Raw genomic sequence first — 20,132 nt, forward strand, 5'->3', positions numbered from 1 at the left:
AGTCAGGGCAGGCCATTTGTACAGATGGGGGTACACTGTGGGGGTACAGCAGAGGCCATGATGTCACAGCAGGCTCTGGGGTGACAGCAGGCTGAGGTCACAGCAGGCTGAGGTCACAGCAGGCTCTGAGGTCACAGAGGTCCCAGAGCCCCGGGGTTGCACAGCACCACAGGCACCGAGCAGTCAGTCCTGGAGCACAACTGTTGCGGCAGCAGCGGCGGCAGTGGTGCTGACATTGGGACAGCGGTGGCAGCAAGAGCTGCGGCACTGGCAGAGGGCAAGGCACCATGGCCCTTGCTCTGCGCCTCTTCCTCCTGCTCCTCCTGGCTGTGGCCCTGCCTGCCAGGGCTGCCCAGGCAGCTCCGTGGCCAGCGCGGGGAGCAGGTGAGCCGGCGGCCTGGCTCCCCTTTCCCGGGACAGCGCTCCCTTCTCCCCAGGAAGCGTTGGGAATGGTTTTGCATAGGGCTATAGGAAGGCTTTCCTCTGTGGGAGGGAGTGAGCACACAGGGGCCCTGGGCTGCTCCAGTCATCCATCCAGGGATGTTGCACAGGCCATGGAAAGAGTGTGCAGAGTGACCAGAGCCAGCCCAGAGCTCCCTAGGCCCCTCTGCAGTGTTGGCCATGTCCATTCTCATCTGGCTCACACAGCCTTACACGACCTGATTGCATAGCCCAATTCCCTCCCTAAGGATGAAGGGGATCCCAGCACACCATGGAAATGCTTCTGATCTGCGCTCCCTTCTAGATGAGCAAGCTGAGAATGTTGATCCAGCAGCTAGGATGGATGAGAGTTTTGATCATTTGAGATTTCATGGAGGCAAATTCTCAGCATCCCTTTCCTCACAGTAAAATAGTTCTCAGTGCAGCAAGGGCTCACTCAGGTGCCGCTTCACTTAAGATCATCTCGGGGTTCAGGGATTCTGGAAACCTTGCCCTGCTCCCTTCTGGAGCCCTGGGTGATCCCACAGGATCTCTGTCAGTTGGAGGAAGGAGCATTTAGCTGTCAATGCTCTTCCCATGTGCAATGCCAGTGTCTCCTTCCATGTCCTCTGTGCATCCACACAGAAGAGCAAGAGAGGGAAGGAAAGGGCCCAGGGCTGTGCCTTGTGTGGCTCCTTTGCTGGCTCCAGGCAGCCTGAGCTGGTCCCACTGCCACTGCCAAGCCCTGAACCTGGCAGCAGTTGGGTTCAGAGCTGCTGGCAGCACCAGGGCGTCTTTTGTCTGCTGACTGCCCTGAGAGAGGCTCTTCCATCCCAGTGTGTGGCCACTGGAGGCACGTGCTGCCTCTGCCCCTGCTCCTGAGCGGAAGGCAGAGCTGGGGGAGTGACTTGGAGCACTCAATGCACCCACTGCCCCAGCAGCCTGAATCAGAAATGGAACTACTTTCCATTCAGGTTCATCTAGTTGGGATAACGCAGACATGGAAGACAAGAAATTGCTGGATGCAGAGAGACTTCTGGACCAGATGCTGAGTGATCTGGAGAGACGCCGTGGTGGGTGCATTTCCCTCAGCCTTCTCCTGACACTCAGCAGCCGGGGGCTTTCCCTGCACATCTGGACATGCCGTGCCCGGCACAGCGGGAGGGGATCCATGGCAGCCTCGCTGCCCCGCTGCTGCTGTCACACCCTGCAGGGCTGTTTCCCAGCCTGGCCTGGCTGCAGCTTCTCCCCAGCCTCTGCAGGAAGGCCTTTGCCATCAGCTCACAGGGAGCCGAATGTGCCCCATGGGCCATGCACACCCTGAGATCCCCTGAAATTTCCCAGTCTTGGGGTAGATCAGTAAGGGCAGCTTACTGTAGAAGGGAGGGCCCTGGTAAATCCAGAAAATTTCTATTATATCCTGATCCATATCCATGATTTTGACAAGCATTGCCTCCTTAGGATGGCACCTCCCTAATGGGGAACGGCTCCATCTGATCCTGTTGTCCCTTTATCCAGCAATGAAAGGAAAAACTGGCCTGAAGGAAGCATTTCCCCGAGGAGGCAGTGGTTCTGTTCCAGCCTCTGCTGCAGGAAAGGAGGCCATGCCAGGCACAGTGACAGGAAGTAATTGCTGTGCCTCTGGGCCTGAGCCCTGCTGAGCCTTGAGCTGCCATCTCTGCTTCTGGGCAGAGCGGGCACAGCCCGCACAAGAGCGGCACAGCCCAGAGGAATTATCCCGAGCAGGCTCAGGGCACTCGGGTACTGAGCAGTCCTGCTGGGCTCCCTCTGTGGGAGACACTGCCTAAAACCTGGGAGGGGCTGCAAGGGGTGCCCATGTTGAGGAAAGGGCAGAGGGGGAGATCAGGGCTCCAGTGTGTCCTGACAGGGCCTGACTCTATCCCATGGGGCTGGGGGAGCTGTTCCAGAGCAAAGAGGGATGGCGAGAGAGAGGAAGGTTGGGAGAGAGGGAGAGAGAGCAGGAGGAAGGTTGGGAGGTATGGCTGTGGCACTGCCTGCTGCACTTTTCCCAGTGCTTTAACCAGACTTTCTGCTGGAGGAGTGAGAGACCCCCATGTGCCCTGTGCTGCTCTAGCCACCACACAAGGCTGTTGCAGAGTGCCTGCAATGTGTGTGCAGCGTGACCAGGAGCCAGACAAGAGCTCCCCAGGCCCCTCTACAGCTCTGGCCATGTCCATTCACATCTGGCTCCTACAGCCTTACTGACTCCCCTGCAGTGCTCAGTTCCCTAAGGGAGAAAGGGATCTCAGCACACCATGGAATTGTTTCTGATCTGTGCTCCTTTCTAGGTGACATTCCAGGGAAGGCTTCTCAAGGCGGTTCAGTGGAAGATGGTTTGGAACTGTTGGGTGCATCTGGAGGTAATTTCTCAACTTTCCCTCATTGACAACATGGCAGGAAGCAGGTCACTGAAGCTTCTGTGGCTGTTGAGTTACGTCCCTGCTGACCTCTCAAGCTGAGCACTGCTTTTTTGGGATCCATCCACATGAAGTGGAACTACTTTTATTTAAGGTTCTCCAACAGGCAAGGCCCAAGACATGGAAGACAAGAAATCCCTGGAGGCAACCAAACTTCTGGACCAGATGCTGAGTGATCTGGAGAGACGCCATGGTGGGTGCAGTTCCTTCCCTTGCAATGCCCAGCTCCCCAAGGCAGAAGGGGATCACAGCACACCATGGAAATTATTCTGATCTGTGCTGCATTCTAGGTGAGGTTCCTGGGAAGGCTTCTCAAGGCGGTTCGGTGCAAGATGGTTTGGATCTGTTGGGTGCTACTGCAGGTAACTTCTCAGCTTCCATTCATAGCATAATCATTGACAACATGGCAGGATCCTAGCAGGTCACTGGACTAGATGCTTAGTGATCTGGAGAGACGCCGTGGTGGGTGCATTTCCCTCAGCCTTCTCCTGACACTCAGCAGCCGGGGGCTTTCTCTGCACATCTGGACATGCCGTGCCCGGCACAGCGGGAGGGGATCCATGGCAGCCTCACTGCCCTGCTGCTGCTGTCACACCCTGCAGGACTGTTTCCCAGCCTGGCCTGGCTGCAGCTTCTCCCCAGCCTCTGCAGGAAGGCCTCTGGCATCAGCTGACAGGGAGCCCAATGTGCCCCATGGGCCATTCACATCCTGAGATCCCCTGAAATTTCCTGTTCTTGATGTAGACCAGAACAGGTGGTGGTTGGGACAAGAGAGAGCCCTGTCACAGCCTCAAGAGTCTGGGTCTTTTCCTGATCCTTATCCATGAATTACACAATCAATGCCTCCTGAACATGCCACCACCCTGAATGGGAATGGTTCCATCTGATCCAGTTGTCCCTTTTTCTTTCTCAAGCAATGAAGCAAAAGAATGTGCAGATGCTGCCATATCCTGGAGGAAGCAATAGCTCTGTGCCAGCCCCTGATGAAAGAAAGAAGGAGATGCCAGGAACAATCACAGGCACAGGAGGTAATTGCTGTGCCAGGCCCATGCATGGCCCAGCAGCAGCCAAAGCTGGAGGTGCCTCGGCTTGGAGGCCTCTGGAGCTCGTTCCCCTGGGAAAGGGGACTCGTGCACCAAGGTCCCTCCTGCTGCAGCTGCTCCCGGAGCTGCCCTGAGTGCCCAGAGGCCCAAGGCACAGGAGCAGCCCCGAGCAGGAGCCCTGCCATGAGCCCAGGGCCACAGCCAGCCCTGGCTCCTGACTGGGCAGGGGCTGCACTGGGTCCTGACAGGGCCTGACTGTGTCCCCTGGGGCTGGGGCAGCTGTCACGGGACAGGGAGGCTCGGGGCTGGCAGTGGCTGCTCAGGGCTGGCTTGGGCCTGGGTCCCTGGAAGGAGCCACTGCCCAAGCAGCTGTGCTGCCCCCGGGCTCTCCTCCCGGCCCTCTGGGCTTTGTTGGGTGGCACAGCCTGTGCCAGGGGGGCCAAGGTGCCCCAGGCCCCAGCTCTGGGGAAACAGAGAGTGTCCTGGCTGTATCCAGCGAGCTGCCAGCTCAGCAGTGGAACACAGCACGGGCTCAGACATTCCATTTCTCCCTCAGAAGTGCTTGGGAAGTCCGATGCAGATGCCAAGAATCCATCGAGCACCCCAAGAATTTTCTGCCCCCAGGATGAGCACAAGTCCTGCATGATAGGCACTGTAGTGACACTGATCACTGTGCCACTTGCCATGGTCTTGTGCTATCTCGGGTTCCAGTGGTACAAGGGAAGGAAACAGTAAGTTGTTGTTGTTGATCTCCATCCTCCAGCTTCTTTTACAGCTGATGATAGCCAGGAATCATTCCCAGTGAGGTTGCTGTGGAGTTGTGCATGGTCAGTGGTTGTCCACATAACTCTGCTGAGGGTTCTGCTGCTGCCCAGTGCTTTCATTGGCCTCCCAATTGCTGGGCCTTGTCCCGGGGAGCCGCTGGGGCTGCAGCCAGTGCTGGCTCCCGCTGAGGCTGCGTGGCCAAGAGCAGCCCCAGGAGCAGCGGGCAGAGGCAGAGCAAGGTGGGGAGGAGAAAGAGCGGGGCCCAGATTGCCCTTGAAAGGCAGAGGCGCTCTGGGGCTGCTCCTGGCCAGGGACCCTGCCCAGAGCCATCCCCTGCTGGCCAGAGTCTTGAGGGGCAGCTGTCCAGCTGGGCCAAGCTGTGCCAGCAGCTCCAGCCGTGCTGGGGAGCCTTGCCAGCTCTGGGCCCTGCTGGGCACTAGGCTCCCTGTGTGCCAGGGGCAGCTGGGGCCTCAGACACTGCTCTCTGCACAGGAGAGCCCTTGAAGAAAAGCTGGAAGCTGGTGGTTGGTCCCGTGATCTCTACAGCCACAGCAGCAGCTCTGAGTCTGACCAATTTTTATTTGCACCACCAACCTCTGTGGTACATTGAGGACCAGGCCTTCACACATGACCGAAGATGAAACACCCAGGAAAGGATTTCAAAGTGCTCAACTGGACCTTCAGTGAGAGCTTCCAAAACCAGCTCGTCTTTTCCAATAAAGAGATACAGCTTTCACCCCAGTGTCCGTGTTGTACCACCAGCAAAGCCCACACAACACCAGCACTGGCTGAGCTCCATGTCCAGGAGCAGCCATGGATGCCCACAGTGTGGGCAGGCAGGAGCCAGGCAGGGGCTGCTGTGACCAGGGGCCCCGAGGGGGTTGGGGCAGCCCATGCTGAGCATCCCTGGTCTCAGGACACATCTCCATCAATGGCATCATCTGGACCTGGACTTCGAACTTCTCTACGGCCAAGCCCAGGAAAATATAGAATATTGGGCATATCAGAAAATTTATGTTAAAGTTGCTAAGGGTTATGTTCACCAGAAGGCCCTGTGGGGAAGGCTCAGCTGCAGGACGGGAAGTTGGAAGTTGGCTGGAGGTGAGTGGCAGTTTTGAGAAGGAATGTGTGGACAGCATTTGAATGGGCCGCAGACTGGTGGAAATGATGCATAGACAGATTGCAGCTGAGCCAGCCAATGGCTGCCCATCTTCTCTAAAGGTTTGGTTTGTCTGGTTGAAATTGAAGGTACAAAAGTGGGTGAATTCTGTAATAAAGCTATCTCTGTTGGACACATAAGGGGGTACATGCCTCTTTGTTCCCCATTTTTACAGGAAGCCATCAAGAGCATTTCCAGAGACACAGCCTGACCAGCAGTGTCAGCAGGCAAAACAAAGATTTTGCTAATCAATGGCCCTTTAATGAAGCAAACCATTTACAGTCAGGGCAGGCCATTTGTACAGATGGGGGTACACTGTGGGGGTACAGCAGAGGCCATGATGTCACAGCAGGCTCTGGGGTGACAGCAGGCTGAGGTCACAGCAGGCTGAGGTCACAGCAGGCTCTGAGGTCACAGAGGTCCCAGAGCCCCGGGGTTGCACAGCACCACAGGCACCGAGCAGTCAGTCCTGGAGCACAACTGTTGCGGCAGCAGCGGCGGCAGTGGTGCTGACATTGGGACAGCGGTGGCAGCAAGAGCTGCGGCACTGGCAGAGGGCAAGGCACCATGGCCCTTGCTCTGCGCCTCTTCCTCCTGCTCCTCCTGGCTGTGGCCCTGCCTGCCAGGGCTGCCCAGGCAGCTCCGTGGCCAGCGCGGGGAGCAGGTGAGCCGGCGGCCTGGCTCCCCTTTCCCGGGACAGCGCTCCCTTCTCCCCAGGAAGCGTTGGGAATGGTTTTGCATAGGGCTATAGGAAGGCTTTCCTCTGTGGGAGGGAGTGAGCACACAGGGGCCCTGGGCTGCTCCAGTCATCCATCCAGGGATGTTGCACAGGCCATGGAAAGAGTGTGCAGAGTGACCAGAGCCAGCCCAGAGCTCCCTAGGCCCCTCTGCAGTGTTGGCCATGTCCATTCTCATCTGGCTCACACAGCCTTACACGACCTGATTGCATAGCCCAATTCCCTCCCTAAGGATGAAGGGGATCCCAGCACACCATGGAAATGCTTCTGATCTGCGCTCCCTTCTAGATGAGCAAGCTGAGAATGTTGATCCAGCAGCTAGGATGGATGAGAGTTTTGATCATTTGAGATTTCATGGAGGCAAATTCTCAGCATCCCTTTCCTCACAGTAAAATAGTTCTCAGTGCAGCAAGGGCTCACTCAGGTGCCGCTTCACTTAAGATCATCTCGGGGTTCAGGGATTCTGGAAACCTTGCCCTGCTCCCTTCTGGAGCCCTGGGTGATCCCACAGGATCTCTGTCAGTTGGAGGAAGGAGCATTTAGCTGTCAATGCTCTTCCCATGTGCAATGCCAGTGTCTCCTTCCATGTCCTCTGTGCATCCACACAGAAGAGCAAGAGAGGGAAGGAAAGGGCCCAGGGCTGTGCCTTGTGTGGCTCCTTTGCTGGCTCCAGGCAGCCTGAGCTGGTCCCACTGCCACTGCCAAGCCCTGAACCTGGCAGCAGTTGGGTTCAGAGCTGCTGGCAGCACCAGGGCGTCTTTTGTCTGCTGACTGCCCTGAGAGAGGCTCTTCCATCCCAGTGTGTGGCCACTGGAGGCACGTGCTGCCTCTGCCCCTGCTCCTGAGCGGAAGGCAGAGCTGGGGGAGTGACTTGGAGCACTCAATGCACCCACTGCCCCAGCAGCCTGAATCAGAAATGGAACTACTTTCCATTCAGGTTCATCTAGTTGGGATAACGCAGACATGGAAGACAAGAAATTGCTGGATGCAGAGAGACTTCTGGACCAGATGCTGAGTGATCTGGAGAGACGCCGTGGTGGGTGCATTTCCCTCAGCCTTCTCCTGACACTCAGCAGCCGGGGGCTTTCCCTGCACATCTGGACATGCCGTGCCCGGCACAGCGGGAGGGGATCCATGGCAGCCTCGCTGCCCCGCTGCTGCTGTCACACCCTGCAGGGCTGTTTCCCAGCCTGGCCTGGCTGCAGCTTCTCCCCAGCCTCTGCAGGAAGGCCTTTGCCATCAGCTCACAGGGAGCCGAATGTGCCCCATGGGCCATGCACACCCTGAGATCCCCTGAAATTTCCCAGTCTTGGGGTAGATCAGTAAGGGCAGCTTACTGTAGAAGGGAGGGCCCTGGTAAATCCAGAAAATTTCTATTATATCCTGATCCATATCCATGATTTTGACAAGCATTGCCTCCTTAGGATGGCACCTCCCTAATGGGGAACGGCTCCATCTGATCCTGTTGTCCCTTTATCCAGCAATGAAAGGAAAAACTGGCCTGAAGGAAGCATTTCCCCGAGGAGGCAGTGGTTCTGTTCCAGCCTCTGCTGCAGGAAAGGAGGCCATGCCAGGCACAGTGACAGGAAGTAATTGCTGTGCCTCTGGGCCTGAGCCCTGCTGAGCCTTGAGCTGCCATCTCTGCTTCTGGGCAGAGCGGGCACAGCCCGCACAAGAGCGGCACAGCCCAGAGGAATTATCCCGAGCAGGCTCAGGGCACTCGGGTACTGAGCAGTCCTGCTGGGCTCCCTCTGTGGGAGACACTGCCTAAAACCTGGGAGGGGCTGCAAGGGGTGCCCATGTTGAGGAAAGGGCAGAGGGGGAGATCAGGGCTCCAGTGTGTCCTGACAGGGCCTGACTCTATCCCATGGGGCTGGGGGAGCTGTTCCAGAGCAAAGAGGGATGGCGAGAGAGAGGAAGGTTGGGAGAGAGGGAGAGAGAGCAGGAGGAAGGTTGGGAGGTATGGCTGTGGCACTGCCTGCTGCACTTTTCCCAGTGCTTTAACCAGACTTTCTGCTGGAGGAGTGAGAGACCCCCATGTGCCCTGTGCTGCTCTAGCCACCACACAAGGCTGTTGCAGAGTGCCTGCAATGTGTGTGCAGCGTGACCAGGAGCCAGACAAGAGCTCCCCAGGCCCCTCTACAGCTCTGGCCATGTCCATTCACATCTGGCTCCTACAGCCTTACTGACTCCCCTGCAGTGCTCAGTTCCCTAAGGGAGAAAGGGATCTCAGCACACCATGGAATTGTTTCTGATCTGTGCTCCTTTCTAGGTGACATTCCAGGGAAGGCTTCTCAAGGCGGTTCAGTGGAAGATGGTTTGGAACTGTTGGGTGCATCTGGAGGTAATTTCTCAACTTTCCCTCATTGACAACATGGCAGGAAGCAGGTCACTGAAGCTTCTGTGGCTGTTGAGTTACGTCCCTGCTGACCTCTCAAGCTGAGCACTGCTTTTTTGGGATCCATCCACATGAAGTGGAACTACTTTTATTTAAGGTTCTCCAACAGGCAAGGCCCAAGACATGGAAGACAAGAAATCCCTGGAGGCAACCAAACTTCTGGACCAGATGCTGAGTGATCTGGAGAGACGCCATGGTGGGTGCAGTTCCTTCCCTTGCAATGCCCAGCTCCCCAAGGCAGAAGGGGATCACAGCACACCATGGAAATTATTCTGATCTGTGCTGCATTCTAGGTGAGGTTCCTGGGAAGGCTTCTCAAGGCGGTTCGGTGCAAGATGGTTTGGATCTGTTGGGTGCTACTGCAGGTAACTTCTCAGCTTCCATTCATAGCATAATCATTGACAACATGGCAGGATCCTAGCAGGTCACTGGACTAGATGCTTAGTGATCTGGAGAGACGCCGTGGTGGGTGCATTTCCCTCAGCCTTCTCCTGACACTCAGCAGCCGGGGGCTTTCTCTGCACATCTGGACATGCCGTGCCCGGCACAGCGGGAGGGGATCCATGGCAGCCTCACTGCCCTGCTGCTGCTGTCACACCCTGCAGGACTGTTTCCCAGCCTGGCCTGGCTGCAGCTTCTCCCCAGCCTCTGCAGGAAGGCCTCTGGCATCAGCTGACAGGGAGCCCAATGTGCCCCATGGGCCATTCACATCCTGAGATCCCCTGAAATTTCCTGTTCTTGATGTAGACCAGAACAGGTGGTGGTTGGGACAAGAGAGAGCCCTGTCACAGCCTCAAGAGTCTGGGTCTTTTCCTGATCCTTATCCATGAATTACACAATCAATGCCTCCTGAACATGCCACCACCCTGAATGGGAATGGTTCCATCTGATCCAGTTGTCCCTTTTTCTTTCTCAAGCAATGAAGCAAAAGAATGTGCAGATGCTGCCATATCCTGGAGGAAGCAATAGCTCTGTGCCAGCCCCTGATGAAAGAAAGAAGGAGATGCCAGGAACAATCACAGGCACAGGAGGTAATTGCTGTGCCAGGCCCATGCATGGCCCAGCAGCAGCCAAAGCTGGAGGTGCCTCGGCTTGGAGGCCTCTGGAGCTCGTTCCCCTGGGAAAGGGGACTCGTGCACCAAGGTCCCTCCTGCTGCAGCTGCTCCCGGAGCTGCCCTGAGTGCCCAGAGGCCCAAGGCACAGGAGCAGCCCCGAGCAGGAGCCCTGCCATGAGCCCAGGGCCACAGCCAGCCCTGGCTCCTGACTGGGCAGGGGCTGCACTGGGTCCTGACAGGGCCTGACTGTGTCCCCTGGGGCTGGGGCAGCTGTCACGGGACAGGGAGGCTCGGGGCTGGCAGTGGCTGCTCAGGGCTGGCTTGGGCCTGGGTCCCTGGAAGGAGCCACTGCCCAAGCAGCTGTGCTGCCCCCGGGCTCTCCTCCCGGCCCTCTGGGCTTTGTTGGGTGGCACAGCCTGTGCCAGGGGGGCCAAGGTGCCCCAGGCCCCAGCTCTGGGGAAACAGAGAGTGTCCTGGCTGTATCCAGCGAGCTGCCAGCTCAGCAGTGGAACACAGCACGGGCTCAGACATTCCATTTCTCCCTCAGAAGTGCTTGGGAAGTCCGATGCAGATGCCAAGAATCCATCGAGCACCCCAAGAATTTTCTGCCCCCAGGATGAGCACAAGTCCTGCATGATAGGCACTGTAGTGACACTGATCACTGTGCCACTTGCCATGGTCTTGTGCTATCTCGGGTTCCAGTGGTACAAGGGAAGGAAACAGTAAGTTGTTGTTGTTGATCTCCATCCTCCAGCTTCTTTTACAGCTGATGATAGCCAGGAATCATTCCCAGTGAGGTTGCTGTGGAGTTGTGCATGGTCAGTGGTTGTCCACATAACTCTGCTGAGGGTTCTGCTGCTGCCCAGTGCTTTCATTGGCCTCCCAATTGCTGGGCCTTGTCCCGGGGAGCCGCTGGGGCTGCAGCCAGTGCTGGCTCCCGCTGAGGCTGCGTGGCCAAGAGCAGCCCCAGGAGCAGCGGGCAGAGGCAGAGCAAGGTGGGGAGGAGAAAGAGCGGGGCCCAGATTGCCCTTGAAAGGCAGAGGCGCTCTGGGGCTGCTCCTGGCCAGGGACCCTGCCCAGAGCCATCCCCTGCTGGCCAGAGTCTTGAGGGGCAGCTGTCCAGCTGGGCCAAGCTGTGCCAGCAGCTCCAGCCGTGCTGGGGAGCCTTGCCAGCTCTGGGCCCTGCTGGGCACTAGGCTCCCTGTGTGCCAGGGGCAGCTGGGGCCTCAGACACTGCTCTCTGCACAGGAGAGCCCTTGAAGAAAAGCTGGAAGCTGGTGGTTGGTCCCGTGATCTCTACAGCCACAGCAGCAGCTCTGAGTCTGACCAATTTTTATTTGCACCACCAACCTCTGTGGTACATTGAGGACCAGGCCTTCACACATGACCGAAGATGAAACACCCAGGAAAGGATTTCAAAGTGCTCAACTGGACCTTCAGTGAGAGCTTCCAAAACCAGCTCGTCTTTTCCAATAAAGAGATACAGCTTTCACCCCAGTGTCCGTGTTGTACCACCAGCAAAGCCCACACAACACCAGCACTGGCTGAGCTCCATGTCCAGGAGCAGCCATGGATGCCCACAGTGTGGGCAGGCAGGAGCCAGGCAGGGGCTGCTGTGACCAGGGGCCCCGAGGGGGTTGGGGCAGCCCATGCTGAGCATCCCTGGTCTCAGGACACATCTCCATCAATGGCATCATCTGGACCTGGACTTCGAACTTCTCTACGGCCAAGCCCAGGAAAATATAGAATATTGGGCATATCAGAAAATTTATGTTAAAGTTGCTAAGGGTTATGTTCACCAGAAGGCCCTGTGGGGAAGGCTCAGCTGCAGGACGGGAAGTTGGAAGTTGGCTGGAGGTGAGTGGCAGTTTTGAGAAGGAATGTGTGGACAGCATTTGAATGGGCCGCAGACTGGTGGAAATGATGCATAGACAGATTGCAGCTGAGCCAGCCAATGGCTGCCCATCTTCTCTAAAGGTTTGGTTTGTCTGGTTGAAATTGAAGGTACAAAAGTGGGTGAATTCTGTAATAAAGCTATCTCTGTTGGACACATAAGGGGGTACATGCCTCTTTGTTCCCCATTTTTACAGGAAGCCATCAAGAGCATTTCCAGAGACACAGCCTGACCAGCAGTGTCAGCAGGCAAAACAAAGATTTTGCTAATCAATGGCCCTTTAATGAAGCAAACCATTTACAGTCAGGGCAGGCCATTTGTACAGATGGGGGTACACTGTGGGGGTACAGCAGAGGCCATGATGTCACAGCAGGCTCTGGGGTGACAGCAGGCTGAGGTCACAGCAGGCTGAGGTCACAGCAGGCTCTGAGGTCACAGAGGTCCCAGAGCCCCGGGGTTGCACAGCACCACAGGCACCGAGCAGTCAGTCCTGGAGCACAACTGTTGCGGCAGCAGCGGCGGCAGTGGTGCTGACATTGGGACAGCGGTGGCAGCAAGAGCTGCGGCACTGGCAGAGGGCAAGGCACCATGGCCCTTGCTCTGCGCCTCTTCCTCCTGCTCCTCCTGGCTGTGGCCCTGCCTGCCAGGGCTGCCCAGGCAGCTCCGTGGCCAGCGCGGGGAGCAGGTGAGCCGGCGGCCTGGCTCCCCTTTCCCGGGACAGCGCTCCCTTCTCCCCAGGAAGCGTTGGGAATGGTTTTGCATAGGGCTATAGGAAGGCTTTCCTCTGTGGGAGGGAGTGAGCACACAGGGGCCCTGGGCTGCTCCAGTCATCCATCCAGGGATGTTGCACAGGCCATGGAAAGAGTGTGCAGAGTGACCAGAGCCAGCCCAGAGCTCCCTAGGCCCCTCTGCAGTGTTGGCCATGTCCATTCTCATCTGGCTCACACAGCCTTACACGACCTGATTGCATAGCCCAATTCCCTCCCTAAGGATGAAGGGGATCCCAGCACACCATGGAAATGCTTCTGATCTGCGCTCCCTTCTAGATGAGCAAGCTGAGAATGTTGATCCAGCAGCTAGGATGGATGAGAGTTTTGATCATTTGAGATTTCATGGAGGCAAATTCTCAGCATCCCTTTCCTCACAGTAAAATAGTTCTCAGTGCAGCAAGGGCTCACTCAGGTGCCGCTTCACTTAAGATCATCTCGGGGTTCAGGGATTCTGGAAACCTTGCCCTGCTCCCTTCTGGAGCCCTGGGTGATCCCACAGGATCTCTGTCAGTTGGAGGAAGGAGCATTTAGCTGTCAATGCTCTTCCCATGTGCAATGCCAGTGTCTCCTTCCATGTCCTCTGTGCATCCACACAGAAGAGCAAGAGAGGGAAGGAAAGGGCCCAGGGCTGTGCCTTGTGTGGCTCCTTTGCTGGCTCCAGGCAGCCTGAGCTGGTCCCACTGCCACTGCCAAGCCCTGAACCTGGCAGCAGTTGGGTTCAGAGCTGCTGGCAGCACCAGGGCGTCTTTTGTCTGCTGACTGCCCTGAGAGAGGCTCTTCCATCCCAGTGTGTGGCCACTGGAGGCACGTGCTGCCTCTGCCCCTGCTCCTGAGCGGAAGGCAGAGCTGGGGGAGTGACTTGGAGCACTCAATGCACCCACTGCCCCAGCAGCCTGAATCAGAAATGGAACTACTTTCCATTCAGGTTCATCTAGTTGGGATAACGCAGACATGGAAGACAAGAAATTGCTGGATGCAGAGAGACTTCTGGACCAGATGCTGAGTGATCTGGAGAGACGCCGTGGTGGGTGCATTTCCCTCAGCCTTCTCCTGACACTCAGCAGCCGGGGGCTTTCCCTGCACATCTGGACATGCCGTGCCCGGCACAGCGGGAGGGGATCCATGGCAGCCTCGCTGCCCCGCTGCTGCTGTCACACCCTGCAGGGCTGTTTCCCAGCCTGGCCTGGCTGCAGCTTCTCCCCAGCCTCTGCAGGAAGGCCTTTGCCATCAGCTCACAGGGAGCCGAATGTGCCCCATGGGCCATGCACACCCTGAGATCCCCTGAAATTTCCCAGTCTTGGGGTAGATCAGTAAGGGCAGCTTACTGTAGAAGGGAGGGCCCTGGTAAATCCAGAAAATTTCTATTATATCCTGATCCATATCCATGATTTTGACAAGCATTGCCTCCTTAGGATGGCACCTCCCTAATGGGGAACGGCTCCATCTGATCCTGTTGTCCCTTTATCCAGCAATGAAAGGAAAAACTGGCCTGAAGGAAGCATTTCCCCGAGGAGGCAGTGGTTCTGTTCCAGCCTCTGCTGCAGGAAAGGAGGCCATGCCAGGCACAGTGACAGGAAGTAATTGCTGTGCCTCTGGGCCTGAGCCCTGCTGAGCCTTGAGCTGCCATCTCTGCTTCTGGGCAGAGCGGGCACAGCCCGCACAAGAGCGGCACAGCCCAGAGGAATTATCCCGAGCAGGCTCAGGGCACTCGGGTACTGAGCAGTCCTGCTGGGCTCCCTCTGTGGGAGACACTGCCTAAAACCTGGGAGGGGCTGCAAGGGGTGCCCATGTTGAGGAAAGGGCAGAGGGGGAGATCAGGGCTCCAGTGTGTCCTGACAGGGCCTGACTCTATCCCATGGGGCTGGGGGAGCTGTTCCAGAGCAAAGAGGGATGGCGAGAGAGAGGAAGGTTGGGAGAGAGGGAGAGAGAGCAGGAGGAAGGTTGGGAGGTATGGCTGTGGCACTGCCTGCTGCACTTTTCCCAGTGCTTTAACCAGACTTTCTGCTGGAGGAGTGAGAGACCCCCATGTGCCCTGTGCTGCTCTAGCCACCACACAAGGCTGTTGCAGAGTGCCTGCAATGTGTGTGCAGCGTGACCAGGAGCCAGACAAGAGCTCCCCAGGCCCCTCTACAGCTCTGGCCATGTCCATTCACATCTGGCTCCTACAGCCTTACTGACTCCCCTGCAGTGCTCAGTTCCCTAAGGGAGAAAGGGATCTCAGCACACCATGGAATTGTTTCTGATCTGTGCTCCTTTCTAGGTGACATTCCAGGGAAGGCTTCTCAAGGCGGTTCAGTGGAAGATGGTTTGGAACTGTTGGGTGCATCTGGAGGTAATTTCTCAACTTTCCCTCATTGACAACATGGCAGGAAGCAGGTCACTGAAGCTTCTGTGGCTGTTGAGTTACGTCCCTGCTGACCTCTCAAGCTGAGCACTGCTTTTTTGGGATCCATCCACATGAAGTGGAACTACTTTTATTTAAGGTTCTCCAACAGGCAAGGCCCAAGACATGGAAGACAAGAAATCCCTGGAGGCAACCAAACTTCTGGACCAGATGCTGAGTGATCTGGAGAGACGCCATGGTGGGTGCAGTTCCTTCCCTTGCAATGCCCAGCTCCCCAAGGCAGAAGGGGATCACAGCACACCATGGAAATTATTCTGATCTGTGCTGCATTCTAGGTGAGGTTCCTGGGAAGGCTTCTCAAGGCGGTTCGGTGCAAGATGGTTTGGATCTGTTGGGTGCTACTGCAGGTAACTTCTCAGCTTCCATTCATAGCATAATCATTGACAACATGGCAGGATCCTAGCAGGTCACTGGACTAGATGCTTAGTGATCTGGAGAGACGCCGTGGTGGGTGCATTTCCCTCAGCCTTCTCCTGACACTCAGCAGCCGGGGGCTTTCTCTGCACATCTGGACATGCCGTGCCCGGCACAGCGGGAGGGGATCCATGGCAGCCTCACTGCCCTGCTGCTGCTGTCACACCCTGCAGGACTGTTTCCCAGCCTGGCCTGGCTGCAGCTTCTCCCCAGCCTCTGCAGGAAGGCCTCTGGCATCAGCTGACAGGGAGCCCAATGTGCCCCATGGGCCATTCACATCCTGAGATCCCCTGAAATTTCCTGTTCTTGATGTAGACCAGAACAGGTGGTGGTTGGGACAAGAGAGAGCCCTGTCACAGCCTCAAGAGTCTGGGTCTTTTCCTGATCCTTATCCATGAATTACACAATCAATGCCTCCTGAACATGCCACCACCCTGAATGGGAATGGTTCCATCTGATCCAGTTGTCCCTTTTTCTTTCTCAAGCAATGAAGCAAAAGAATGTGCAGATGCTGCCATATCCTGGAGGAAGCAATAGCTCTGTGCCAGCCCCTGATGAAAGAAAGAAGGAGATGCCAGGAACAATCACAGGCACAGGAGGTAATTGCTGTGCCAGGCCCATGCATGGCCCAGCAGCAGCCAAAGCTGGAGGTGCCTCGGCTTGGAGGCCTCTGGAGCTCGTTCCCCTGGGAAAGGGGACTCGTGCACCAAGGTCCCTCCTGCTGCAGCTGCTCCCGGAGCTGCCCTGAGTGCCCAGAGGCCCAAGGCACAGGAGCAGCCCCGAGCAGGAGCCCTGCCATGAGCCCAGGGCCACAGCCAGCCCTGGCTCCTGACTGGGCAGGGGCTGCACTGGGTCCTGACAGGGCCTGACTGTGTCCCCTGGGGCTGGGGCAGCTGTCACGGGACAGGGAGGCTCGGGGCTGGCAGTGGCTGCTCAGGGCTGGCTTGGGCCTGGGTCCCTGGAAGGAGCCACTGCCCAAGCAGCTGCGCTGCCCCCGGGCTCTCCTCCCGGCCCTCTGGGCTTTGTTGGGTGGCACAGCCTGTGCCAGGGGGGCCAAGGTGCCCCAGGCCCCAGCTCTGGGGAAACAGAGAGTGTCCTGGCTGTATCCAGCGAGCTGCCAGCTCAGCAGTGGAACACAGCACGGGCTCAGACATTCCATTTCTCCCTCAGAAGTGCTTGGGAAGTCCGATGCAGATGCCAAGAATCCATCGAGCACCCCAAGAATTTTCTGCCCCCAGGATGAGCACAAGTCCTGCATGATAGGCACTGTAGTGACACTGATCACTGTGCCACTTGCCATGGTCTTGTGCTATCTCGGGTTCCAGTGGTACAAGGGAAGGAAACAGTAAGTTGTTGTTGTTGATCTCCATCCTCCAGCTTCTTTTACAGCTGATGATAGCCAGGAATCATTCCCAGTGAGGTTGCTGTGGAGTTGTGCATGGTCAGTGGTTGTCCACATAACTCTGCTGAGGGTTCTGCTGCTGCCCAGTGCTTTCATTGGCCTCCCAATTGCTGGGCCTTGTCCCGGGGAGCCGCTGGGGCTGCAGCCAGTGCTGGCTCCCGCTGAGGCTGCGTGGCCAAGAGCAGCCCCAGGAGCAGCGGGCAGAGGCAGAGCAAGGTGGGGAGGAGAAAGAGCGGGGCCCAGATTGCCCTTGAAAGGCAGAGGCGCTCTGGGGCTGCTCCTGGCCAGGGACCCTGCCCAGAGCCATCCCCTGCTGGCCAGAGTCTTGAGGGGCAGCTGTCCAGCTGGGCCAAGCTGTGCCAGCAGCTCCAGCCGTGCTGGGGAGCCTTGCCAGCTCTGGGCCCTGCTGGGCACTAGGCTCCCTGTGTGCCAGGGGCAGCTGGGGCCTCAGACACTGCTCTCTGCACAGGAGAGCCCTTGAAGAAAAGCTGGAAGCTGGTGGTTGGTCCCGTGATCTCTACAGCCACAGCAGCAGCTCTGAGTCTGACCAATTTTTATTTGCACCACCAACCTCTGTGGTACATTGAGGACCAGGCCTTCACACATGACCGAAGATGAAACACCCAGGAAAGGATTTCAAAGTGCTCAACTGGACCTTCAGTGAGAGCTTCCAAAACCAGCTCGTCTTTTCCAATAAAGAGATACAGCTTTCACCCCAGTGTCCGTGTTGTACCACCAGCAAAGCCCACACAACACCAGCACTGGCTGAGCTCCATGTCCAGGAGCAGCCATGGATGCCCACAGTGTGGGCAGGCAGGAGCCAGGCAGGGGCTGCTGTGACCAGGGGCCCCGAGGGGGTTGGGGCAGCCCATGCTGAGCATCCCTGGTCTCAGGACACATCTCCATCAATGGCATCATCTGGACCTGGACTTCGAACTTCTCTACGGCCAAGCCCAGGAAAATATAGAATATTGGGCATATCAGAAAATTTATGTTAAAGTTGCTAAGGGTTATGTTCACCAGAAGGCCCTGTGGGGAAGGCTCAGCTGCAGGACGGGAAGTTGGAAGTTGGCTGGAGGTGAGTGGCAGTTTTGAGAAGGAATGTGTGGACAGCATTTGAATGGGCCGCAGACTGGTGGAAATGATGCATAGACAGATTGCAGCTGAGCCAGCCAATGGCTGCCCATCTTCTCTAAAGGTTTGGTTTGTCTGGTTGAAATTGAAGGTACAAAAGTGGGTGAATTCTGTAATAAAGCTATCTCTGTTGGACACATAAGGGGGTACATGCCTCTTTGTTCCCCATTTTTACAGGAAGCCATCAAGAGCATTTCCAGAGACACAGCCTGACCAGCAGTGTCAGCAGGCAAAACAAAGATTTTGCTAATCAATGGCCCTTTAATGAAGCAAACCATTTACAGTCAGGGCAGGCCATTTGTACAGATGGGGGTACACTGTGGGGGTACAGCAGAGGCCATGATGTCACAGCAGGCTCTGGGGTGACAGCAGGCTGAGGTCACAGCAGGCTGAGGTCACAGCAGGCTCTGAGGTCACAGAGGTCCCAGAGCCCCGGGGTTGCACAGCACCACAGGCACCGAGCAGTCAGTCCTGGAGCACAACTGTTGCGGCAGCAGCGGCGGCAGTGGTGCTGACATTGGGACAGCGGTGGCAGCAAGAGCTGCGGCACTGGCAGAGGGCAAGGCACCATGGCCCTTGCTCTGCGCCTCTTCCTCCTGCTCCTCCTGGCTGTGGCCCTGCCTGCCAGGGCTGCCCAGGCAGCTCCGTGGCCAGCGCGGGGAGCAGGTGAGCCGGCGGCCTGGCTCCCCTTTCCCGGGACAGCGCTCCCTTCTCCCCAGGAAGCGTTGGGAATGGTTTTGCATAGGGCTATAGGAAGGCTTTCCTCTGTGGGAGGGAGTGAGCACACAGGGGCCCTGGGCTGCTCCAGTCATCCATCCAGGGATGTTGCACAGGCCATGGAAAGAGTGTGCAGAGTGACCAGAGCCAGCCCAGAGCTCCCTAGGCCCCTCTGCAGTGTTGGCCATGTCCATTCTCATCTGGCTCACACAGCCTTACACGACCTGATTGCATAGCCCAATTCCCTCCCTAAGGATGAAGGGGATCCCAGCACACCATGGAAATGCTTCTGATCTGCGCTCCCTTCTAGATGAGCAAGCTGAGAATGTTGATCCAGCAGCTAGGATGGATGAGAGTTTTGATCATTTGAGATTTCATGGAGGCAAATTCTCAGCATCCCTTTCCTCACAGTAAAATAGTTCTCAGTGCAGCAAGGGCTCACTCAGGTGCCGCTTCACTTAAGATCATCTCGGGGTTCAGGGATTCTGGAAACCTTGCCCTGCTCCCTTCTGGAGCCCTGGGTGATCCCACAGGATCTCTGTCAGTTGGAGGAAGGAGCATTTAGCTGTCAATGCTCTTCCCATGTGCAATGCCAGTGTCTCCTTCCATGTCCTCTGTGCATCCACACAGAAGAGCAAGAGAGGGAAGGAAAGGGCCCAGGGCTGTGCCTTGTGTGGCTCCTTTGCTGGCTCCAGGCAGCCTGAGCTGGTCCCACTGCCACTGCCAAGCCCTGAACCTGGCAGCAGTTGGGTTCAGAGCTGCTGGCAGCACCAGGGCGTCTTTTGTCTGCTGACTGCCCTGAGAGAGGCTCTTCCATCCCAGTGTGTGGCCACTGGAGGCACGTGCTGCCTCTGCCCCTGCTCCTGAGCGGAAGGCAGAGCTGGGGGAGTGACTTGGAGCACTCAATGCACCCACTGCCCCAGCAGCCTGAATCAGAAATGGAACTACTTTCCATTCAGGTTCATCTAGTTGGGATAACGCAGACATGGAAGACAAGAAATTGCTGGATGCAGAGAGACTTCTGGACCAGATGCTGAGTGATCTGGAGAGACGCCGTGGTGGGTGCATTTCCCTCAGCCTTCTCCTGACACTCAGCAGCCGGGGGCTTTCCCTGCACATCTGGACATGCCGTGCCCGGCACAGCGGGAGGGGATCCATGGCAGCCTCGCTGCCCCGCTGCTGCTGTCACACCCTGCAGGGCTGTTTCCCAGCCTGGCCTGGCTGCAGCTTCTCCCCAGCCTCTGCAGGAAGGCCTTTGCCATCAGCTCACAGGGAGCCGAATGTGCCCCATGGGCCATGCACACCCTGAGATCCCCTGAAATTTCCCAGTCTTGGGGTAGATCAGTAAGGGCAGCTTACTGTAGAAGGGAGGGCCCTGGTAA

At 57.1% G+C, this 20,132-nt stretch overlaps 1 protein-coding gene and 3 long non-coding RNA genes across 4 annotated transcripts in view; 3 read left to right on the forward strand and 1 right to left on the reverse strand.

Moving 5' to 3' along the window:
- LOC306807311 (uncharacterized protein) overlaps positions 1-20,132 on the reverse strand; it is a 1,031,843-nt gene that overhangs the window by 947,606 nt on the left and 64,105 nt on the right. The window lies entirely within an intron of this gene.
- LOC306807550 lies at positions 1,417-3,216 on the forward strand. Its single transcript, XR_013775743.1, has 3 exons — positions 1,417-1,493; positions 1,939-2,046; positions 2,953-3,216. It is a non-coding gene; the product is annotated as an uncharacterized lncRNA (long non-coding RNA).
- On the forward strand, positions 7,522-9,321 carry LOC306807674. Its single transcript, XR_013775779.1, has 3 exons — positions 7,522-7,598; positions 8,044-8,151; positions 9,058-9,321. It is a non-coding gene; the product is annotated as an uncharacterized lncRNA (long non-coding RNA).
- On the forward strand, positions 13,627-15,258 carry LOC306807344. The gene is made up of 3 exons (XR_013775701.1): positions 13,627-13,703; positions 14,149-14,256; positions 15,163-15,258. It is a non-coding gene; the product is annotated as an uncharacterized lncRNA (long non-coding RNA).

The sequence above is a fragment of the Erithacus rubecula genome, assembly GCF_903797595.1.
Source record: "Erithacus rubecula genome assembly, chromosome: 13".
Lineage (NCBI taxonomy): Eukaryota > Metazoa > Chordata > Aves > Passeriformes > Muscicapidae > Erithacus > Erithacus rubecula.